Source organism: Rhinopithecus bieti, unplaced genomic scaffold (genome assembly GCF_001698545.2).
Source record: "Rhinopithecus bieti isolate Rb0 unplaced genomic scaffold, ASM169854v2 scaffold_51763, whole genome shotgun sequence".
In the NCBI taxonomy this organism is placed as follows: Eukaryota; Metazoa; Chordata; class Mammalia; order Primates; family Cercopithecidae; genus Rhinopithecus; species Rhinopithecus bieti.
The window spans coordinates 74,612-87,510 of NW_016820890.1; the positions used below are offsets into that span (position 1 = coordinate 74,612).

At 37.6% G+C, this 12,899-nt stretch overlaps 2 long non-coding RNA genes across 2 annotated transcripts in view; one reads left to right on the forward strand and one right to left on the reverse strand.

Moving 5' to 3' along the window:
* The window catches only part of LOC108520599 (uncharacterized), a 7,811-nt gene extending 3,573 nt beyond the window's left edge, over positions 1-4,238 (forward strand). The window contains exons 2-3 of the long non-coding RNA XR_001882941.1: positions 638-790; positions 3,860-4,238. This is a non-coding gene — a long non-coding RNA (uncharacterized LOC108520599). The remainder of the gene's footprint in view (positions 1-637; positions 791-3,859) is intronic.
* The window catches only part of LOC108520598 (uncharacterized), a 44,357-nt gene that overhangs the window by 17,665 nt on the left and 13,793 nt on the right, over positions 1-12,899 (reverse strand). The gene's annotated exons all lie outside the window — the stretch shown is intronic.

Sequence of the window (12,899 nt, forward strand, 5' to 3'; positions counted from 1 at the left end):
AAATGAAAAAAAAAAAAAAGTTAGGCCCTCAGGTAAAGTAGGAGTGCTCAGTTTTCAGAGCTATTCATGCTAAGTTGAGGCATGAAAAATGCCTTTTCTACAGTCAAGTAAAACCAGTGAACCAGTTCCTGCTGTCCATGCTGAGATAGACTGTAGCTGGAAATTTTCCAAATGAACACCAACAGATCACCTGAGGCCAACCAATAAAAAGAGACTTTTAATGTCTCTCATAAAAACCATCCAATCCAGTCCCAGTACCTGATTCCCCTCCTCACACCCATCCATCTGCAGTTTTTGCCTGTATAATAATCTACTTTCCAACCCCTCCTCAGAGCACTCTTTTTGCACCGAAGGCCGTGACTTATTCCCAATCTGTAGATTGCTTTTGAAAAATGAAATTTTCCTTTTGTCTCCCTTGTCTTTTTTTAACACCTTTATGATAAAAACAACAAGAAATGCTTACCTTGTTGTAGAGGCTTAGTGCAAGAAATTGTGATAGGACTTCTTATCAATGAAAGGAGGAAAGCTGTGATCATTGCCCAGGATTATGGGGTATATAATACTATCATTAGAGAGAGTGAAATAAACCAGATTGAATGTCAAAAGCAGGAACTCAAATATTCCTAATATTTTTCAGGTGTTCTGGATCTCTCTGCAAGACATTGAACATGTTGCGGTGATGCGTAGATCCAACTGTCGAACAACTTGATTGGATGGAAATGCCTTGCCTATTCTGTAGCAGTGTGAATGTAAAATATGACAAAATAGTTTGGGACTTAGCACCAAGAAGGTACTCAATATCTGTGTGATTATTATCAGGAGTCACCTGAGCTGGGAGAGAGCAGAGCTGCCAAGTATTAGAATAGCCAATCAAAGCAACATGTCAATTAATGACTTACTGCAATGTCACAGGCAGGAATTTAAAACTGAAAAATGACTTGCTGCAATGTCACAGACAAGAATTTAAAACTGAAAAATGACTTCCTGCAATGTTACAGAAAAGAATTTAAAACTGAAAAAATGCCAACTCCCGTGTCCCATTTCCTTCATGGAATGTGAGGCTGGTCCAGAATCAAATGGATCAGCACAGACATGGAGGCTGCCTCACGTTTGAGGAAGTCTCAACAAAAGACTCCAGCAGTTCTGTGGAATCTGAGTTGAGGGTAGGGTAAAAGGGAGATATAGGAGTAGAAAACTACTAAGTGCTGGGGAAAGTGTCCTCAAGGTTTTCTCCCTCCTCCTCCTATTAGCAAACCTTGGGAGATACCTGAAAATAATTTTGTGCAAGGCCTCAGATAAAGAGACCTAGAAATGAAAAGAGGCATGTAAATATGTGAAAGAACGTTATCTACCAGGGAGTTCAGAGTCCTTGAACGCAACTCCTTTCAGAAATGATAGTGCACTGGCTGTTTACCCCAACTGGTGAGGTAGGGCAGAGTTTCCTGAGGAGAGGCCCTGCAGTAAAGCCTTCATCATTGCCTAATGTCAGGCCTGAAAAATCACACCTAGGTTTTTGTTGTTGACGTTGTTGTTGTTTTCTTTAACTTTTATTTCAGGTTCAGAGATACATTTGCAGGTTTGTTATATAAATAAACTCACAATGAGATACCATCTCATACCAGTCAGAATGTCTATTAAAAAGTCAAAAAATAATAGATACTGGAGAGGTTGTGGAGAAAAGGGAGGAAAAAGGACACTTATACACAGTTGGTGGGAATGTAAATTAGTTCAACCTTTGTGGAAAGGGTGTAGTGATTCCTCAAAAACCTAAAAACAGAACTACCATTCAACCCAGCAATCCCATTACTGGGTATATACCCAAAGGAATATACATTGCTCCATCTTAAACACAAATGCACTTGTATGTTCACTGCAGCACTATTCACAATAGCAAAGACATGGAATAAACCTAAATGCCCATCAGTGGTAGACTGGATGAAGAAAATATGGCACATACACACACCAAGGTTTTTAACCAGGAGTCAAGTTGCTCAACTATATAAGGAGGATGTGAAAATCTTAATAATGCTAGATTTTATCTTTACTTGTAGAATACAGTAGTTACTCTTGTAGATAATAGGAGAACTCAAGGTGTGCTCTTGAAAGGTAGGATAACAAAATAATCCATTGGATTAAGTTTTTAAGAGACTCATAATGCCATCTCATTATATATAAATTAGGTAGTTATATCATGAGAAGGGAACATCAAAATGTGGAGGCAGGACATATATTTTAAATCTCAAAATCAAGAAGACTGTGAATATGTAAGTAAAAAAATGATACGGTGGCAGGAATAATAGGAAGATATGAGGTAACCTATTTATTATTATAAGGTTACTAATGTGTTGTAGGTTTGTGGGAGAGATACATATGTAGAATAAGTCATGCACAGAGAATCTAGTACACCGAATGAATTTGCAGAGAAAGTAAATAAAATAGAACAAGCTCATTAGAGAAGTGAGTCTAAAGGAGAGAAACAATACTTTTCTGTCTGAGATGGAAGAGATGAAGCAAGAGGGAGAAAGAGGAAACTGAGTGAAAGATGTATCCAGTGGCCTCACATTTTTGAAATAATAAATTCTATTTGCAAAAATAAAGGAGATGCAAGTGGGAGATGCAAGGCTAAAGAGATTTAACAACAAAGTTGAGAGGATTGCTTCAGAAAATGGGATTGACAATCAATTGTAGACAAATAGGATTATTGATAATCAACTGGGAAAAATTGAGACTCACATATACTGTTAATGCATAGCATATAGAAATTATAAAAGCGGAATTTTTATTAAAAGATGGGGCAGAGGTCAGGTGCAGTGACTCACGCCTGTAATCCCAGAACTTTAGAAGGCCCAGGTGGGCAGATCACGAGGTCAGGAGATCGAGACCATCCTGGCTAATATGGTGAAACCCCATCTCTACTAAAAATACAAAAACAATTAGCCAGGCATGGTGGCGGGCACCTGTAGTCCCAGCTACTCGGGAGACTGAGGTGGGAGAATGGCGTGAACCAGGGAGGCAGAGGTTTCAGTGAGCCCAGATCGCGCAACTGCACTCCAGCCTGGGCGACAGAGCGAGACTTCCATAGGGGGGGAAAAAAAAGACGGGCAGAGAGTAGGGTTACAGTTTTGAGACTTTCCCAAAATAACATTGAAATTGAATTTTTTTTTTCATTTTTGTAATATTAATGAGAAAGTATGCATATTTGAAATAAAAGAACAAAGTCAAACAATTTTTGGATTATTTTGCATACAAGGAAATTTTCTTTAAGTTTAGGGTTTCTTCAGAAAAGTTGTATTTTCCTTGTATATATAGAAATGTGCAATCATTTAGAACAAAATAAACCTATTTTCAATGTAGATTCAGTCATCTATTGAATATTTGTGTATTTGTGTATGTATTTTATCCACTTTGAACATGTATTTCTCTGAGGATGTTACAAGGATGGTTTGTTAAAAATGTGAATTTCTGAATGCTAATAATAGCAAATATTTATTGTGGTTACAATGTGGCTTATGATGCAGTTACTTTTTTAATTCCCATTATAAATCTGAAGACACTGAGGTTTAGAGTATGTTTATGCCATATGCTAGTAATTATAATTCTGACTGGATCAGGAGTTTTGTTTTTATTAGTCATCTCACAAATGTTTGAGAAGAAATATGTAGTTTACTTTTAATCTCTTTTATTTTCAGTGTAACAAAACTGAAATGGTACACGTGAGACTCAAATTAAGAGCCATCTTCCTCTCTTTGTGTTTGTAACAAACATAACAGTTTCCTCCTATGTGGCAATAGTCTGTGTACTACATCGTAGCTTTTTGCATGATTGCTGATTCTCTTCCTTTTTTTTTTTTTCCCCACAGGACATTTCACCCACAACTATAAACTGGGCAGAGAATGGGAGAAGAGCATGAGGAATCATGTAACAGCAATGGATAGCAGAGAAAAAAATTCCTCTGGGGAGATTCATGGTTGGCACCAAAACCAGTAAAATGGGGGAACTAGTTTTTTCATTTACTCCTTCTTGACTACTCCTTGGATATCTACTGAGCCTCATTCTGAAGGTCAGAAAAGTGTAAAAAGTGACTAAGATTGAACTTATTCCAGATACGTCTCAAAATATTTAAAGCAGTACATGCCTATCCAATTGCTTTCTTCTAATGTTCAAGGAATCTTTCTATATAGTCAACCTTTAAAGAAAAAAATATATATATATTTGAAACTGAAGAGAAGACAGTGTTACAAGAGGTGTCACGTCTAGATAAACACAGTTTGCTACTGTTTTGGTAAAAATAAAGATCATTAAAAGAGAAAATAATTTGCTGCAGAACACTGAGTGTTGCACTTCTATTAAACAAGGTTTCCCCTGTTTCTTTAAAGTGTCATAACATAATTTGGATGTTTACAATCTTAAAAGATTTGTATGCTGTGTCATAAGAATCATGTGCATTGTTTCTTTAAAAGATATATGTTGTATCTTTGTCCTGTATTTGTAGAGAAAAATGTTTATAGTTAACACAGTGTTTTATAATTTACATAGAGGAGAAGATAAAGTCCAGTGAAATTCAAATTAACAAGTGCAAAACAAAGAAAATGCTCAAACATCTCTTACATAATTATTTGTAGGTTTTATTTTTATTGACAAATAATATTTGTATATATTTATGAGATACAATGTGATGTTTTATTATATGTATATGCTGTAGAATGATTAAATCAAGCTAATTAACATATTCATCACCTGACCAACTATTTTTGTAGCAAGAACTGTTAACATTCATTATTTCAGCAATTGTGAAACACAATCTCACTTATGTCTGGGATCTGGAAATGTCAATTTCATGTAAACAGAGAGTAGAAAAGTGATTACCAGAGGCTGAGAGGTGAATGTAGAAATAGGGGAAGGGTAGAGGTTGATCAAATGGTACATATTTCAGTGACATGAGAGGAATCAATTTTTTTGTTTTATTTGTAGGGAGAACAGGGTCTCACTGAGTCACTCTGTCACCCAGATTGGAGTGCACTGGAGCAATCATAGCTTACTGCAGCCTCAAACTCCTGGGCTCAGGTGATCCTTTCACCTCACCCTCTGGAGTAGTTGGGACTACAGGCATGCACCACCACCATGCCTGCTAACGTTTGTATTTTATGCAGATGAGGTTTCACCATGTTGCCTAGGATGGTCTCAAACTCCTGGGCTCAAGAGGTCTACCCATCTCTGTCTTTCAAAGTTCTGCTATTATAGATGTGAGCCACAGCACCCGACCAATTTTAATGATCTATTACACTGCATGGAGAACACAATTAACATTTGCAGAGTTTACATAGTTCACATCAAGTTTGAGAAATCTGGCTCCTGGTTAAATAATCTATAGGTGATTTTTCAGGTCTGGCCATAGACGATTACAAAGGCTTTATTTAAATGTCATGCTTGATGGGGAAAACCTGCCCTCACATCTCTATACCAGACGTAGTGCACAGATCATGACTTACAATGTCAAAGGGGAGCTGCAGTCAAACACTCAAGCCCCTTTGTGTGTCTGCCTATACACATATTTGCACTTTCAGCCCAGACAATTTCATCCCTGAGGTATCTTTATTTGGGGTCTCCAGAGACCTTTTCATAAAATTCGAGTAAGGAATGGGAAAAGTTGAAGATACTTTTCCTCACTCTAACTCAGTACTTTTCCACTCTTTGCCCTTTGCTTTTCTCTCATCCCATCCCAGAGTCCATAAAACTGCAGGAGTCTTTTTTGGGGGAGCTCCCTGGGCATTGAGAGGTCCTCCGTGTCTGTGCTGAGCCCCCCGACCTTCAACTGATGTCCCTGGGGAGAAAATGGAATAGAGGTGGGACTGGGGATTCAGCATAATCTCTGGTATTAGCATCTTGCTTATACTATCTCAATCAGAAATTAAAGGTTTGATTGTTACTTTTATTTTGGGTTTGTTGCTTTGATTGGCTACTTGAGCATCGGAGATTTCAGCTGTCCTCAGCTCAGCTGAGCTCCTGACACAGTTACATAAGTTTTCTTCAGAGTTTTCAAAAAATAATTCTTAGTGTGTTAGTCACTCATTTAGATTCTGTCTCTTCACTTAACAGATATTTAAGGAGAAAACCCACCACCCTGCACTAAGCTAAGGTGCTAAGTGGTGTGCTACAAATTGGGAGAAACCAGCATTTTTACCCTTGAGGAAGTGTAGAAAGTGGAGAAAAGACTTCATAAAGGAGGAGATGCTCACTAACCCTGTAGAATTTTACAATAAATTATAACAGAGAAGTCAAGTCAGAAACGTAATGAAGGGGAATGCAGTGTTATCCTATAATCAGGATTGGGATACTTAGCCCAGAGAATGTGTTACTTGTACATAAAATAGGTGATGGCTTACCAGGCTAAAAAAGTCACATCACACTATCTCCATGTTCTGTCATGGAGAGAAGAGTATCTGGGAAAAGAGTGAACTGATTGTAGAAGGCTTGCTTGGAGAGAGAAGTCTTGGGAAAAAAAAAAAAAAATGGGCAAGGGAGCTGGCACTAGACCCCAGTATTTTGACAGCAGTCAGCATGCAACAGGAGAAACAAGTGAGGGAGGCATCCATGAAGAGGAGACGGAAACCAAAGGAAATTAAATGCCCTACCATTTTAGTAGGTCTTGTGTTGTTTGCAGCAAAGAAAATGCATGAAAAATGTCAGTTATTACAGAGCTGAAATCTGAAAAGCTGCATTATTCTCATAGCAGTTAAATATTCAGCTTGAAGTCTGCTTATATGCTACACACAAATGTGTATTATATACTCATCTATATGTGTATATACATATTTAATATGTGTATATGCATATTTAATCATGTACATTTGATTTATGCATATACATATACATAAATATTTAATTATGAGTAACCATAGGCATACAATGAGATCCACTCAAAATAGCAGTATCATACTGGTGCCTTGTTTTCCAAATCTCTAATTGATGAGTCATAACTGACTGAAATTCTCAGGCTATTGTGATCCAAGGAAATTCTCTGGTGTTATGTGCTTGGAGGCCTATGTTGCCAATATTTATAACTCCTGCAACATCTGCTGTATTTCAGCTCTCCCAGACAAACTGTCAAAATAATGAGATGCTGACATGTGAATACATCTCAGTGTTCAAGATCCAAATCTGGCAATTCAGCTTTGTACATGTCAAAGGGAAGATAGCTCTATGGGATGATTTTGATTTGACAGAAATCTCCTACCTGCTTATCTATCACAATTGAAAAAGTACGAGTCCACTCTATGATATTTAAAACTTCTAGGTCATAGAACACAATTTGAGCATATTCCAATGTGGACTCTAAATAAATATCTACAATTTTAATTAATTGTCAATGAAATTAATTTAACTTCTTAAATTTACTTTTATTTATTTACTTTTTTATTATACATTAAGTTCTGGGATACATGTGCAGAACATGAAGGTTTGTTACATAGGTATACACGGGCAATGGTGGCTTCCTGCACTCATCAACCTGTCACCTACAATAGGTATTTCTCCTAATGCTGTCTCTCCCCTAGTTCCCCTCCTTTGACAGACACCAGTGTGCGATGTTCCTCTCCCTGTGTCCATGTGTTCTCATTGTTCAACTCCCACTTATGAGTGAGAACATGCAATGTTTGGTTTTCTGTTCCTGTGTTAGCTTGCTGAGAATGATGGTTTCCAGCTTCATCCACATCCCTGCAAAGGACATGAACTCATCCTTTTTTATGCCACATTTTCTTTATCCAGCCAGTCATTGATTGATAGGCATTTGGGTTGGTTCCAAGTTTTTGCTATTGTGAATAGTGTACAATAAACATATGGGTGCATGTGCCTTTATGGTAGAATGATGTATAATCTCTTGGGTATATACCCAGTAATGGGATTGCTGGGTCAAGTGGTATTTCTAGTTCTAGATCCTTAAGGAATTGCCACGCTGTCTTCCACAATGGTTGAACTAATTTATCCTCCAACCAACAGTGTAAAAGTGTTCCTATTTCTCCAGGTCCTCTCCAGCATCTGTTGTTTCCTGAGTTTTAATGAGCGCCATTCTAACTGGTGTTAGATGGTATCTCATTGTGGTTTTGATTTGCATTTCTCTAATAACCAGTGATAACCAGTCTTTATTGGCTGTAATAATGTCTTCTTTTGGGAAGTGTCTGTTCATATCCTTCACCCACTTTTTGATGGGGTTTTTTCTTGTAAATTTGTTTAATTTCCTTGTAGATTCTGGATATCAGCCCTTTGTCAGATGGACAGATTGCAACAATTTTCTCCCATTCTGTAGGTTGCCTGTTCACTCCAATGATAATTTATTTTGCTGTGCAGAAAGCACAACAATTAAATCTAAAATTTAGTTTAATTAGATCCCATTTGTCAATTTGACTTTTGTTGCCATTACTTTTGGTGTTTTAGTCATGAAGTCTTTGCCCATGCCTATGTCATGAATGGTATTGCCTAAGTTTTTTTTTCTAGGGTTTTTGTGGTTTTAAGTCTTACATTTAAGTCTTTACTCCATCTTGAGTTAATTTTTGTATAAGTGTAAGCAAGGGATCCAGTTTCAGTTTTCTGCATATGGCTACCCAGTTTTCCCAACACCATTAAATAGAGACTCCTTTTCCTATTGCTTGTTTTTTGTCAGGTTTGTCAAAGATCAGATGGTGTGACATTACATCTGAGGCCTCTGTTCTGTTCCATTGGTCCATATATCTGTTTTGGTACCAGTACCATGATGTTTTGGTTATTGTAGCCTTGTAGTATAGTTTGAAGTCAGGTAGCATGATGCCTCCAGCATTGTTCTTTTTGCTTACGATTGTTTGGTTATACGGGCTCTTTTATGGTTCCATATGAAATTTAAAGTAGGTTTTTCTAATTCTGTGAAGAAAGTCTATGATATCTTGATGGGGATAGCACAGAAACTATAAATTAATTTGGGCCATATGGCCATTTTCATGATATTGATTCTTTCTATCCATGAGCATGAATGTTTTTCCATTTGTTTGTGTCCTCTCTCATTTCCTTGAGCAGTGGTTTGTTGTTCTCCTTGAAGAGGTCCTTCCCATCCCTTATAAGTTGTATTCCTAGGGATTTCATTCTCTTTGTAGCAATTGTGAATGGGAGTTCACTCATGATTTGGCTCTCTGTTTGTCTATTATTTGTGTAATGAAACGCTTGTGGTTTTTGCATTTTTTTTTGTTTGTTTGTTTTTGTTTTCTTTTTTATCCTGAGACTTTGCTGAAGTTGCTTATCAGCTTAAGGAGATTTGGGGCTGAGAGAATGGGATTTNCATTGTTCTTTTGCTTACGATTGTTTGGTTATACGGGCTCTTTTATGGTTCCATATGAAATTTAAAGTAGGTTTTCTAATTCTGTGAAGAAAGTCTATGATATCTTGATGGGGATAGCACAGAAACTATAAATTAATTTGGGCCATATGGCCATTTTCATGATATTGATTCTTTCTATCCATGAGCATGGAATGTTTTCCATTTGTTTGTGTCCTCTCTCATTTCCTTGAGCAGTGGTTTGTTGTTCTCCTTGAAGAGGTCCTTCCCATCCCTTATAAGTTGTATTCCTAGGGATTTCATTCTCTTTGTAGCAATTGTGAATGGGAGTTCACTCATGATTTGGCTCTCTGTTTGTCTATTATTTGTGTAATGAAACGCTTGTGGTTTTGCATTTTTTTTTGTTTGTTTGTTTTGTTTTCTTTTTTATCCTGAGACTTTGCTGAAGTTGCTTATCAGCTTAAGGAGATTTGGGGCTGAGAGAATGGGATTTTCTGAATATACCATCATGTCATCTGCAAAGAGAGACAATTTGACTTCCTCTCTTCCTGTTTCAATGCCCTTTATTTCTTTCTCTCTCCTGAGTGCCCTGGCCAGAATTTCCAATACTATGTTGAATAGGATTGGCGAGAGAGGGCATATTGTCTTGTGTTGGTTTTCAAAGGGAATGCTTCCAGTTTTTGCCCATTCAGTATGATACTGGCTATGAGTTTTTCATAAATAGCTGTTCTTATTTTGTATCTCTGGCAGCATTCAACTGTGAATCGATCTGGTCCTGGGCTTTTTTTTGCTTGGTAGGCTATTAATTGCCTAGAACTTGTTATTGGTCTAATCAGGGATTCAACTTCTTGCTGGTTTAGTCTTGAAGGAGTCTATGTGTCCAGGAATTTATCCATTTCTTCCAGATTTTCTAATTTATTTGTGTAGAGGTGTTTGTAGTATTCTCTGATGATAGTTTGTATTTCTGTGGGATCAGTGGTGATCTCCCATTTATCATATTTTATTGTGTCTGTTTGATTCTTATCTCTTTTCTTCTTTATTAGTCTGGCTAGTGATCTATCTACTTTGTTAATCTTTTCAAAAAAAAAAAAAAAAAAAAAACAGCTCCAGGGATTCATTGATTTTTTGAAGGATTTTTTTGTGTCTCTGTCTTCTTTGGTTCTGTTCTGATCTTAATTGTTTCTTTTCTTCTGCTAGCTTTTGAATTTGTTTGCTCTTACCTTTCTAGTTCTTTAATTGTGATGTTAGAGTGTCAATTTTAGATTTTTCCCACTTTCTCCCGTGGACATTTAGTACTATAAATTTCCCTCTAAACACTGCTTTAGCTTTGTCCCAGAGATTCTGGTACATTGTGTCTTTGTTCTCATTGGCTTCAAATACAATTTTTATTTCTGCCTTCATTTGGTTATTTACCCCGTAGTCATTCAGGAGCAGGTTGTTCAGTTTCCATGTAGTTGTGCAGTTTTGAGTGAGTTTCTTAACCCTGAGTTCTAATTTGATTGCAGTGTGGTCTGAAAGCCTGTTTGTTATGATTTCCATTCTTTTGCATTTGCTCAGGAGTGTTTTACTTCCAATAATGTGGTCAATTTTAGGATAAGTGTGATGTTGTGCTGGGAAGAATGTATATTCTGTTGATTTTGGGTGGAGAGTTCTGTCGATGTCTATTAGGTTCACTTGGTCCAGAGCTGAGTTCAAGTCCTGAATATCCTTGTTATTTTTCTGTCTTGTTGATCTGTCTGATATTGACAGTGGGGTGTTAAAGTCTCCCATTATTATTGTATGGGAGTCTAAGTCTCTTTGCAAGTCTCTAAGGACTTGCTTTATGAATCTGGGTGCTCCTGCATTGGGTGCATATATATTTAGGGTAGTTAGCTCTTGTTGTTGCATTGATCCCTTTACCATTATGTAATGCCCTTCTTTGTCTCTTTGAATCTTTGTTGGTTTGAAGTCTGTTTTATCAGAGACCAGGATTGCAATTGCTGCTTTGTTTGCTTTCCATTTGCTTGGAAATATTTTTCCACCCCTTTATTTTGAGCCTATATGTGTCTTTGCATGTGCTGAATACAGCACACTGATGGGTCTTGACTCTATCCAATTTGCCAGTCTGTGTCTTTTAATTGAGGTATTTAGCCCATTTACATTTAAGGTTAATTTTGTTATGTGTGAATTTGATCCTGTCATTTTGGTGCTAGCTGGTTATTTTGCTTGTTAGTTGATGCAGTTTCTTCATAGTGTCGATGGTCTTTACAATGTGGCATGTTTTTGCAGTGGCTGGTACTGGTTGTTCCTTTCCATATTCAGTGCTTCCTTTGGCAGCTTTTGTAAGGCAGTCCTGGTGGTGACAAAATTTCTCAATATTTGCTTCTCTGTACCGGATTTTATTTCTCCTTCACTTATGAAGCTTAGTTTGGCTGGATATGAAATTCTGGGTTGAAAATTCTTTTATTTAAGAATATTCAATCTTGGTTCCCACTCTTTTCTGGCTTGTATGGTTTCTGCAGAGAGATCTGCTGTTAGTCTGATGGGCTTCCCTTTGTGGTTAACCAGACCTTTCTCTTTGGCTGCCCTTAACACTTTTTCCTTCATTTTCACCTTGGTGAATCTGACAATTATGTATTGTTGGGTTGCTCTTCTCGAGAAGTATCTTTGTGGTGTTCTCTGTATTTCCTGAATTTGAATGTTGGTCTCTCTTTCTATATTGGGGAAGTTCTCCTGGTTAATATCCTGAAAAGTGTTTTCCCACTTGGTTCCATTGTCCCCGCCACTTTTAGGTACACCAATCAAAAGTACGTTTGGTCTTTTCACATAGTCCCATATTTTTTGAAGGCTTTGTTCATTCCTTTTCATTCTTTTTTTCTCTAATCTTGTCTTCATGGTTTATTTCGGTTATGTAAGTTGATCCGCCTCCTCAAGTGGGTCCCTGACCCCCATGCCTTCTGACTGGGAGACACCTCCCAGCAAGGGTGGACAGATACCTCAAACAGGAGAGCTCCGGCTGGCATCTGGAGGGTCCCCCTCTGGGACGAAGCTTCCAGAGGATAGAACAGGAAGCAATCTTTGCTGTTCTGCAGCCTCCACTAGTGATAGTCAGTCAAACAGTGTCTGGAGTGGAACTCCAGCAAACTCCAGCAGATCTGCAGCAGAGGAGCCTGACTGTTAGAAGAAAAACTAACAAACAGAAAGGGATAGCATCAACATCAACAAAAAGGACGTACACACAATAATCCCATCCGAAGGTCACCAACATCAAAGATCAAAGGTAGATAAATCCACGAAGATGAGCAAAAACCAGTGCAAAAGGCTGAAAGTTACAAAAACCAGAATACCTCTTCTCCTCCAAATGATCACAACTCCTCGCCAGCAAGGCAATAAAACTGGACGGAGAATGAGTTTGACGAACTGACAGAAGTAGACTTCAGAAGGTGGGTGATAACAAACTCCTCAGAGCTAAAGGAGCATGTTCTAACCCAATGCAAGGAAGCTATGAACCTTGAAAAACGGTTAGAGAAACTGTTAAATAGAATAACCAGTTTAGAGAAGAACATAAATGACCTGATGGAGCTGGAAAACAAACAAACAAACAAACAAACAAACAAACAAA